Source organism: Sinocyclocheilus anshuiensis, unplaced genomic scaffold (genome assembly GCF_001515605.1).
Source record: "Sinocyclocheilus anshuiensis isolate Anshui unplaced genomic scaffold, SAMN03320099.WGS_v1.1 scaffold334, whole genome shotgun sequence".
Classification (NCBI taxonomy): Eukaryota; Metazoa; Chordata; class Actinopteri; order Cypriniformes; family Cyprinidae; genus Sinocyclocheilus; species Sinocyclocheilus anshuiensis.
Window position 1 is genome coordinate 920447 of NW_015546055.1, and position 12868 is coordinate 933314.

Here is a 12868-nt window from a genome sequence, read left to right on the forward strand (position 1 = left end):
TTCCAACGTAACCGGCATCCGATCCTCACCATCAGAACTCAGATAAGCACCCTGGAACCATTCACTGTGTTGACACTCACCTGCCTTGAACACATCTATTCCAGTCATCCCCTTACCCAGTCAATAAACCATCCTGATTTGCACTTACCTGTTGTGTCTGGCCTTGCTTTGTGACACATGGATTATTAGGCTTGTCTGCTAAAGTGTCTGAGGACAGATTGCAGAGCAGTGTAACAAAAACTCCGTAGTCCTTGGCTTCAGTTGAACAACTGAAAAGTGGCAACCATTAAATTTTATTTCAGAATTATAATATATTTCTAATATATTATTATATTATAATATATTATTTTAGTGCTGTCAAACGTTTAATCGCGATTAATCACATCCAAAATAAAAGTTTTTGTTTACATAATATGTGCTGTGTATATATTAATCGTTTGACAGCACTAATTATTATTTATTTAGTTTGTTAATTATTTAGAAAGTCATTAAATAAGAAGAATTAATGTAACTAATTTTTATTGTTTATTCATGTTATGAAAAATTATTATTATTATTATTTATAATAATTATTAACCAAATGAAAGCATTTTTTGTTCATGGAAACTGTAGGAATACAAAATAAATTTGAGTTTAGTTTGGAAAAACTGTGTTCATCACTGAGGAGAATTTGCAAAAAGTAGTGGAAATATTACCAGTGGCGTTTTACATAACAGTGGCCTTGATTCATACTGCGTAATATACAAAATTATTTTATTTACCATACAAAGTGTAATTATTCCACAAATTAAAGTTCAATGCAGTCATTAAGTTCACAGAGTTCAGACTACGTAACTGATTTTTACTTGATTTTCATTCGAATCGAAGAAGCTATGTCTGTGGCCAAAAGCTATGGGCAATTTACTGAGGAACAACATCACACCCATGAAAAAAGGCTAATGAAATGAGTGGGTTTTGTTTTGAGAGCCCCTTGGATACTTTATAGTCAAGAGTTTGTCACCACCCAGAGTTCCCAAAAACTCTCTGCACTCTGCATTTAATCCAAACAAAGCCCACGCATTCTCGGCATGCCAAGATTGCTCTCGGCTGGAAAGGTGCTTATTCTCTCTAGTTATTCACGTTCTACATTAATCACCATCCCACTCGACTGTCACCACTGTTGCCAAGAGGCTCTGGGAATTCTTGTTCAGCCTCTGTCAAAGGCTGTGTACCTTTAGGGTTCAATCGAGGGAGTTCTTTCTGTGGACACAGTAGCTGTTGAGAACAGAAGAATGAGTGATTTTGGTAGCGCTTGGATATTGTTGTTTACCAGTGGCGTTCACTGGTTTGCACTCTATCTGCCATGTGCCGTGTGCTGCTTTATATATATATTTCTTTTTTTTATATATATATTTTTTTTTTTACATTTTACCTTATTTGTATATTTGTATAGTTGTATTTTATATTTAATCTGTATATCTGTATTTATGTTCTACTGTTAGTGTTATCTGTATGCACCAAGGGTCTGAGAGTAACGCAATTTCAATTCTCTGTGTGTATGTGCTGTACATGTGGAAGAATTGACAATAAAGCAGACTTGACTTGACTTGATTATAGAGTAAGTCAACATGTGTGGATCAGGGACGGATTATGATGTTGGCATGCTCTGGGCACGGATGGGGCCCATCACAGGACATGTTCTTGCTTTCAAAACAGACAGAGCACAACAGAACTGAACAGAAGGTGCATTTAAATGGGGCATTAATTTTCATACACTGTTGCAAATGTAACACTCAAGATATTTGTCCAGTGCGATGTGCTGTGACGGGCAAAGATGTCCGTTTAGCAACATTTACCGTTTAAAAGTTTGGGGTCAGTAACATTTTTGAATGTTTTTGAAAGAAGTCTCTTACGCTCACCAAAACTGCATGTTTTTATATGTCTAAAACTACAGTAAAAACAGAAATATTGTTAAATATTATTACTGTTACATGTATGGTCCGTCTCCTGTGTTTCATTGTGTTTTTGGTTCAGTCCCTGTAACGTAATTCTCCCCAATCTGTTTAATTAGTCATGTCTTTCTGATTCACCTGTGCCCTGTTTATCACATTTCATTTAGCTCCCTCATTTGTTTTAGTAGGCTATATATATATATATATATATATATATATATATACTCTGTGTGTCTCTGTTCTCTTTGTCCAGAATTAATTAGTAGAAAATTCCATTTCTACTGTGCATTGTGCCTCTTGCTATGGAACATGCAGTGATTTTCTCTCTGCTCACATTCCTCGGGGTCATAAAACCAGTGGTATCAGCATTAGTTGTCATGGGGACCAGGGGCCTGTTCGGCTTTCCTAGGGTGTTACGCATTTCGGGGGAAGGGTCCATAGGTCCTCGTATGGCTTGTTAACTGAGGGGTGTTACAGAGTATTTGTTAAATATAGCTAACAAAATATATATTGTGTGTTTGATTGGTCCAGACGCTACATGTTAGTGGATGCATTTGCATTTCTCCTGTGGATTTATTAAAGACTGCATTTTGGAAGTCTCCTTGTCTCCTTCGCACTCCTTCCTATCCCGTTACATAACAATTACCCTTTAAAATAACGGTTTTCTATTTTAATATATAGAAATTCATTCCTGTGATGGCAAAGCTGATTTTCAGTTGGCATTATTCCAGTCACATGATCCTTCTGAAATCATTGTGATATGCTGATTTGGTGCTCAAGAAACATTTATTATGATCAATGTTGAAAACTGTTGTGCTGCTTAATATTTTTGTGGGAACCATGATACATTTGTTTCAGGATTCTTTGATGAATAGAAAGTTCAAAATAACAAAGTTTATTTAATATTATTTAATTACACACACACACGCACACACATATATAATTATATATAATTTTATATTATATTTAATGTTATATTAAATAATATTTGAGTTTTTTTGTAACAATGTAAAGGTTTTTCCTGTCACTTTTGATCAACTTAATTGCTGAAAAATAATTTATTTCTTCCTTTCAATAAATAAATAAAATAAAATAAAATAAATAAATAAAAATCTTGACCCTAAACTTTTGAAAGGTAGTATATATAGACTAAAATATATCACAGACCAAAAATATCACAGATTGATGCAACAATGTTATTAGTTGTAATTATTGGTATTTTTAAAGATTAAGTACAAGTGAGCATTAGATGATGGCGAAAGTAATCTAAATGTAAAAATTGGGCTTTTTTTTTTAAATCTCTAATTTTGTTGATAATTGATATGGTACAGATATGTTGTGCATTGTTAGTTAATAAAAAAAAAAAATCCAATGCAAAAGTGTTCAACATTGTTTTTAACATAAAACAGTGTGTAGGTTGCATCTGAAATCGCATATTTCTGTACAATATAATAGCCGAAAAACAGTATGTGAACAGAACAGAACAGTCTGAATTCAGTATTTATAAAACAAAAGGCAAAAAGTACGTGGATGACCTAGTATTTCCAGCGAGATTCTGAAGTACACATACAATGGACCCTTTACTATCCCATGAGGTCATGAGAGAGGATTTGTGAATGGTACACCCTAAAAAATGCTGGGTTAAATACAACCCAGTGCTGGGTAAAATAGGGACAAACCCAGCAATTGGGTTGTATTTAACCCAGCATTTTTTAGGGTGTAGTAAAGCGCTGCAACTGATGTAGTGAATGTTGTACCATATTATATTCATACTACACATTCATATAGAACATACTTTTAGAACGGTTGACAAGTAATTACTTAATTAATGAAAAGTAATTAATTTTTACGTCTAAAATATGCAAATTAAAATATAAATAAAATAATATCGTAAACACATGATCCCGAATGACTAAGCAAAGTCATATTACCCATTGACAAACTCAGAATACCTACTTACTTACTGAATACCTACTCAGAGAGTATGCTATTTCGGATGCAGCTGTATTTTTTTTTTAATGCTGCAGGTCTAGTAAATACGAAGGTACTGCAGCTCATCTGGTCTGGTCTGGTCCCCGGCAGGTCTGTGGGTTTAATCCATCTGTGATCTGTGTGGGTGAAGACAGAATATTTGAGCTTCGACTGGTGTGAAGAAGGAGCTCTCCTCAGATGAAGCCGTCATCCTACACTTAGCCTCTGCCATTCCCACAAACGTGGAAGTGTAGCAGATGAGATAACATGGCTAATACACACACATGTGACCCACATAATTTTGGTGTAATCCAGTACAGTAATCACTCCTTAAATATACTTGAATAAACTATAATTTCCTCAATGACAGGCTAGATAGAACGCTTGGCCTCCACAACAACCTTATTATCTTTGACAGTTTCAATATTAATATCCCATCTCCGGCAGCCAGCTGCGGGTTTGCTGCATTTCCCATGCTGAGGTTTGAACTTAATCCTTGATGTTTAAACAGTCTTCTGGAACTTAGCTGATGGGCGTTATGCGCTGAGTATGTAGCATGAAGGCTAAAAGCTAAAGCTAGCCTGACTGTGAAAGGTATTGCTTTGGTTTTGAAGAGGAGTTGAAAATTACAGCACGTGTTACTATGTAATTTGAACACAAGGAGACATTCGTCTGCTCTTTTTTCCTGAGGGTTGAACATCACTGCTTTGTACACAACTGTGGCTCTGTGCGGAGACCTGTTGAGTGGGCCTTGTTTTAGAGGAATTAGGTCCGATATGCTTGTCGTTGAACCTGGCCTATGCACTTACCTCAGCTTGACCAAAAAATGTCAACTGAAGCGGCTATTTATATAACTAGAACAATCAAACCCTGTCACATCGTGTTACAAAACACACGGCCTCAGTTTGCATGCTTCCGTTTCAGCTGTTTGCTTTGTGCTGTGTGAATGAATGTCTACGGGCAAATTCAATAAGCATGACTATTTTCTAAAACAGAGAAATAAAGATTTTAAGGTCCACATCCTTCTTCCTTTTTCTTTGAAAAGGCACAAAGAAATAATGGTTTGTGCACATACTCCGTGCCTTCAAGCTCTCCCCTCCTTCCCAGATTTATTTAAAGTATCTCTTTGTATAAAGGGTAGATGTGGTTATTTCAACAGGTTTCATCAGTTGTTTGAGGAAATTGTTATGTGTTCAAATCACTGGCACTTGCTCAACTAAATTTAGTCATCTGATATTAAAATGGAAGCATCTGGCTTGTATTTAAATCACATCTCTGATATACTGTATTATTTTTCTGTTGTTTTGAATGGGTCATGAACTGCATTTTTTATTATTTTATAATGTTCTCTGAGGTTCACTTATAATGTTAGTGTGATTTTACATAAAAAACCAATATAATTTAGAAGTAATGGGCTATTTTATATCCTGTTTTTGAGCCTATAGGCGGGGCACAGATGGACGCTGCTGTGACGTACTGTGAAAACAACATGGGTCATTTGAGTTAAAAACGTATAAATACTCAGTATATCAAAACGGTCTGGAACAGACAATGCAATAGTGGTAAAAGCACGTTTACTCACACTTATGTGTTGCGGCATTACTCTTGGATCCACTCTCAGACTCTTGCGTCTAGTATTTCACCTCCTACTATAAGTGTGTATCGGTGCGTGCGGCTAAACAGGAAGTGATGTAGCAGCAGGCGTTGATCTTCTCCTGCGGAGGCGGTGCTTAGCCACACTATTATGTCATAAAGTGGCACGTTCCAAAACAAGTCGTTTTCTGAGCTTGGTTTCAATAAAAGCTGTTTTTAAACTAACGAAAAAAGTTTTGAGTTTTGAAACATAGAGGACGTTTTTATAGTACATTGACCTGTTATATGTCAAAAGATTGATTTCTCAGTTCATGACCCCTTTAAGGCAGTTCCCAAGTAGATTTCCGCCATCTTTCTGAGTTTGTCAATGGGTAATATGACTTTGCTTAGTCATTTGGGATCATGTGTTTACGATATTTCTAATTTTACATTAGATTTTATTTTATTTAGATTTTAGTTTGCATATTTTAGAAGTAAAAATGAAGTTATTAAATGACATATGTTCACAAAACACATGAGCATGAGTGAAAAGAATGTATGAGTGTTTTTGTTTTTAGTGTCTAAAACTTTTTTTAGATTAATTGAAAAGAAGTTGAAATATACATATTAAATAAAAAATTGTAATTCAAGTTCAATGACAATTTAAAATAGCAACTAACTGAAATAAAATAAGTTGAAGTACCAAACATGTTGAGAGTTGCAGTGAATCTGATTAGACTGTCATGGTGGTCTGGGTAAGATGGTAAAAAAATCACGCATCTACACTTAATTTCAACAACAAGTAACACTAAAGGAAGCGTTCTGTTATGCAGCCACAGCTGTGAGTGCTGAGACCACACAGTGACTGAAACAAAACACAATGCACCTTTATCTGTCTGTCACAGGCACAATGACTCGAGTCTGCACACGCAGTGACCTGAAACTCAAAATGTAGAGCGTACACATTATAGACACATTATAATTTGATATTTTAATCACACAATGCTATTACTGAGTTAAAGAACCTCTCTCTCGGTCATTAGTCTAAATATGTAAATATGGTCTGCTTTGTACGTTGACATGTTTTTGTATTAGTGTTATTTTAGTTTTATTTATATAATATTGTAGTATTTATAACATTTTTAATGAGCTTTTATTTTTATATTTTCAGTTTAGTTTCAAATTTTAAGTTTTAGTAATTTTGGTATGTGATTTTGTGAATTTTATAAAAAAAAAATGTTTCTATTTTTAGTTTTAATATATTTTATTTCAGAGTAGGTTTCAGTTATTATGCTATGTGCTTTTGTAATTTTTACAAGTTCTTTTTATTTCTATTTAGCTTGAATTAATTTTTTCTTCAGTTTAAGTTTTTGTAATTTTAGTTCTTTAACTTATTTTATTATAGTTATCTAATCGTTATTTAGATATTTAGATATATATTTATTTTCATTTCAGCTTTATTTCAGTTAAAGTTTTTTTAAATAGTTTTAGTTAATAACAGAACTGCTAAGTAGAGCAAGCATTGCTATTACTATTGCTCATATTTGGTGTTAGAAGTTGTTAAAAAGTATTAGATCTTCCCTACTGACAAGAACCCACTTAAAAACCAATGTTTTTTCATTCATGAATATGGCAATTGCCTATTTTACCCAATATTTGTTTGTGCTATGTGTTATTTTGTGCTTATTGTAATATTGTGTTGTTAGCTTAGCAATAGCTAACATCAAACTTCAATTAAAATCAAACTATAGCCACATCTATATTCTTCGAAAGTACAAAAACAATATTTTTACTACATACAACTTTATTTAGACTTAAATCTTTGGCTCTTAACTAGTCCTTCAACTAGTGACAATTTCTGGAACACATTCTAGATTTATCCCAGAGTCCAGTCTGGAATCGGTAAAGTGGAGCTGTGTCTTGTGGAGCACAGACTGCGAGGGTGTCACATTTCACAACAGAGGATCCGGAGCTCTGTGTTTGGGAATGGAGTGCTGCTTCCTTTTAAGGACGATGGAGCACAGCAGGCCCTCCTCCTCCTTCTCCTCCTCCTCTTCACAGATGCCATTTCCTGAGTGTTCGCATTCTTCTGGTTCTCTGCGTTTCTGTGATTTCAGGAGAAGAGTGGCATAAATATTACGCGAGTGATGTAAGGGTCTGCAGCCCACGCGTCCTAACAACGTCATTGCCACTTCCTGTCCTGGTCAAACGTTCAGTTTGGGAAACTCAGGAGAAAAATATCTGGAGCTCAGAATGCAGCGAAGGAGTTATGGTTAGTGTGGCACCATGTCTGATATTGTCACTTTTTAAAAATAAAGATTTTACAGGCTGAAACCAGTGGAGAACTTTTTTAATTAAATTGCAAAAAAAAAAAAAAGATTGCCATTAGTTAGAAAACAGGTATGCCCACTCTAAACTCAGTTTTACACTATAAACTTTTTAGGTCAACTACTGTCATGGTGGAGCAACAGTTTGATGAGAAACGGGTTAGTTTATGCCAATCTCTGCATCTGAATAAAAAAAAAAAAACAGCATGTGAAAAGAATAGTGTGTCTGAATTCACACTATTCATAAAACAATAAGTGAAAAGTACCCAGATGACCTATACATCTTCTGCCGGGATTCTGAAGTGTGCATCCAGTGGACACTTTCCTATCCCATGAGGCCATAGAAGAGGAGTTGTGAATGGCAGTGAAGCATCACAATGACAATATGGCAGATGTAGTACATCCAGATTTAATTCATAATACACACATTCATACTATATAGAACATACCTTTGAAAAATCTCAAAGTTCGTTCATCATCAAATGTAAGTATGTACTCAGACAGGAGGTGACTTCGGATGCTCCAAAGTTTATTCACTTACCTGAACAATAACACGTCCGGTTTATTAACACAGACATTTGAAAGTAACTGTCGCCCCATAGAGGCTGGATTACTAGTAAGTATGTTCAATCAGACTGTGTTTTTTTATTTGAATTTCAGTCTGTTCCTCACACAAAGTTTTCCTATGGCTTCAGAAGACTTGAAATGTAGAGTACAGACCATTTTAATTATAGTTTTGCAGTGTTTTTGTGTCCTTTTTGAAGCTTAAAAGCCTTTATTATAATTGTAATTAAACAAGCGACTAGCACAATCCTTCAAAACTCTCCTTTTATGTTCCACAGACAAAAGAAAGTCATATGAGGGTGAGTACATTATTTTTTTTTTTAGCTGAATTGTTTCTTTAAGAAGACATGAATCAGGGCTTGAAACTGAAGACAGGACATGATGATGAAGATGACTATAATGACGATGGCAATGATGGTGCAGTTATGCGACCTCATTGCGAGGCCACAGAGCGAGGCCTGTGTCTACGTGCACATATCTGTTTGTGTGTGTGTGCGGGTGAACAAGTTTGGTACAAAGTAGCCCAAAGACCAGCTGCAGTACAGATTAGAGGTTGTGTGGTTTTCTGGTTGACTGGATTGTTTCTCATCTTTAGCTGTTTCCTCTCTGACAGAACTCCTATGTCTTATCTGAGCGCCACAACCTTTCATGAATCTTTATATAGCTCTGTTGCCATGGGCATCGCTGTGGATACACAGCCTGATACAAACCAAGAAGAATGACAGAAAGATATTTCAGAGAAAAGACACTGTTCAGACCAAAACTGCTGAAAGGTTACATGAATATCAATGGTTATTTTATGTTTTATATTAAATCTGTGTGCCTAACATTAATGTAAAGTTAATTTTAGCATAGCTATTGGTTGCAGCCTCAGGAAACTCTATTGTCAGAGAAAAATAGCGGGTAACAATCTCCTGTCCCGGCAGGCCTTGGACTGTCGGGGCCGGATATTTGTGTTTGTTTGCCGAAGTTTTCAATGTTTACTATACAATTACCAGAACAAACTGCTAAACTTTATGTCCAACCATGGGAATCAGAAGAGAGGTTTTTGAAGCCAGTATCCTGGCTGTTCAAGTCAAAATTCGAATGCCCTGTTGGAAAATCCAGCTTTAGTGATTTAGAACATTGCAGCTGGTCCAAGCTGGTTCAACATAGTTTAGATTTGAAATGCCAGCTGGCAGGGACCTGACTGGGCTGGTAGACCATCTTAGACCAGTACAAAGCCATCTATCAGGTTCCAAAAACCAGCTGGACCTTAATCTGTTAAGTTTTGCTGCAGGCCAGTTGATATTGTAGTTTCTCAATCATCAAAACCAGTCTGAATTGGCTTGGACCAGATACAAATCAGATTAACACTTTACAATAAAATTTAATTTATTAACATTAGTTAACTACATTGGTTGAGATGAACTCCGCTGCAATGCCACTCTCTCATGATAGCGCGCACAACAGTAAGTGGATGCTAGATTCTGGTTTATAACGTTTTAAATATGTATAGGCATCTTTACATAAGGTCTGAACACACAATAAGGCCTTTTACATAAGGTCTGAACATGCACTGGCACACATGATAACTCAATGCTATAAGACTTCCTGTATAGAAAGCAGATGAAATTCTTATGTTTTATGGCAACATAGTTTCATCATTTTACATCTGAGCAAATAACCAGGGAATTATTTTGCAATACTTAATGACATCACTGCGCCCTGTTGCCAAAAACAATATTGTTATCAAAACAATGAGCAACATACCAATCCTGATAATCCTGACATTTCACTGTGAACCTCCACACCTTGATTGTGAATCCTGTTGAGTGCAATCTGTGACTGTCACGTTTCGCACACTGTTAACAGGCCGCAGACATCCTGAAAGACAGCTCGCTCTGAAATACTGAAGTGTGTTTAGTCATAGCAGAAAAATAATGACTCAGAGACATGCCGATGATATTTTTCATCACTTCAGTCAGCGTATTGTGCCAAAGCCACTTTGCTACATGTCGCAATGTACGTAATTTTTTTGGTTGAGACAGATGCAATTTGTGATCTGTTACTTAACTGATCATTACTTTTTGTTTGTATGTTTTTATTTATGGTTTAAGTTAATGCTGGGGGTTATTGACTGGCCAGAAACACTCACTCTGGGCTCTTTTGCCTCCTCCCCTCCAAACTATTATCACATACTTGACCTCCACAGGTCAGGAAAAGGGAAATCGAAAGCAGGGTCACATTCTAACAGAGAAGCAAGATATTATGCTGACCGTCTGATACTTTTGAGAGGAAATCAGTTATGCTGACCTTTCAAGCATAACTTGACAATCGCTTTACATCCTGTTGTGACGTACTGAGATGGTGAGTTTGAATTATTTATTAAAAGTATATGAATTTATTAATTTTCATATGTGTGTGTGTGTGTGTGTGTGTATCAACATCAGCCCCTGTAATAATATGATTGTTCATCTTGTGCAACTTTTTCTCTATCTGCTCTCCTTTCTTTGGAGAAAGATATGCCCTGGAGATATTGGATCACATATCCTGTGTCTCTGTGTGTGTGTGTGTAATGTCATGGAAGTGGAACTGAGAGCGTTGTGCTTTAATAAGTGCTGCGCTGTATCATGTGACCTCTTGGTCATGGCCCCAGGGACCTCCATTCTCATTACAAACATCATCCATGGTGCTTTGCTGCAGATAGGGGCAAGTTTAAAATTTCAAATTTGCCATCAGACAGTATATACAAGCCAGGACGATATAAAATCTTCTTTCATTCTTTGAAAGCAACTGCTTATTCTCTGTGATTTTCTGACAACGTAGAAGGGTTATGTACTAACCACATAAATAGCTGCATTCACTCCAGACATGTCTGAGCATTTTCTGGATACATTAAAGTCCTGCACCGATTCTCAGTTAAATGAGTCATGTCTTAAATTTCTGATCTCCTTTACTGATTCCTTTATCAGATTGTGTTCATCTCTGAATAAACCAGTCTACTCTGTAGTGTCTGCATATTCTGTTGTGCCTTCAGGTGCAAAGATGTTTCATTGTTTTTGCTACTTCCTGTTTCCCTTTTGAGTGCTTATACCATGTTTTTTTGTAGCGGTTTGACCTCACAGTTCCATATTTCACAGAGGTTCTGTAGAGAATCACTCATTCTTGTACTGTAACTGTAAGATTTAACAGTGAGTTCAGTGTATAGTCAATTAAAGAGTAGAATATGAAATGCATATGTAGCTGGTCTGGGTGGGATGGGTGAAATACCAATCTAAAAGATTGCTGGTTGTTGGAAAGGCCTTATATTGTTTATATTTACAAAATATGACATGATGTACCTGAAAATAAGATCATAAATCGAAAGCCAGACATTATGATGAAATACTGTCAAGTGCTTTTCTATCAAAGAATCCTTTCAAAATTATGAATCGTTCACAAACAGAACAAGCCTTAACATACAAAACTCTGGATGAATTAAGTTTTCCAGGCCTAGAAATCAAAATGTTGAAATCCCAGATATTTCCAGGTTTTCTATGACTGTGAATATCCAGCTAAGAATACAAACATGAGAAAGATGAACTGAGGGTGACTAAGACAGAATATGCAGAAGAGGAAGAGCAAGACATTCCTTATTAAACGATCGAGACAAAATGTTCCGCCAATGGCCCACGTGGATATAGGGCAGCTAAACAACAGAACCTGTGGAAAGCCAATTTAACATCTATTATTTTAAACTAACTAGTATAGTCATATATCTATTTTTACATCAGTAGTAGCCTAGCCTACTTATTTTGTTAAATTATTCATTAGATTCTAGTACTTATTCCATTGCTACTTGTCACTTTCCCAATTCAACAATTCTAATGTTACTAGCAACAAATCACAAACTTTTGCAATTGAAATTTCAACTTAGTAATATTCCAGTTACTTCTTATTCTAGTTTATTCCATGGTCTGTCTGAATACTGGATTCTGATTGGCTGGCAGGTATGCAGTAAAACCGTTTAATGCACAGGTAGTTCCAAGTCAGTTTAATCACCGTTCTATATTAATGCGCTGCTTTAATTGATGCACACTAACCAACATGCATCACTTGCGCACACACACACACACAGAGAGAGAGAGAGAGAGAGAGAGAGAGAGAGAGCGAGAGAGCGAGAGAGAGGTCAGAGATTGCTGATTGCACCGCACACAAACACGAACTTGTTGTCAACACTTCCCCGTGATTTTCATTAATAAAATAGCCTAGATATTAGATCGCTACATTTTTGCTGTTTTTGAAGTAATTGTTTGTACAGAGAGACGTGCAGACGCAGGTACACACAACTGTCATCTCTCTCTCTCTCTCTCTCTCTAGGCTGGCGGACTTGAGAACGGCGTGGCCGGTGGATTCGACTAAGGAGCGGCCGGCGGGCTTGTGGCAACCACATGTGACGACCCCAGGCTGGACTCCGCTTCATCCACGATGAAAGCCGATCCGGCGATCGACAGCGCGAAGTTGAAGTATTTCCTCAGCGAC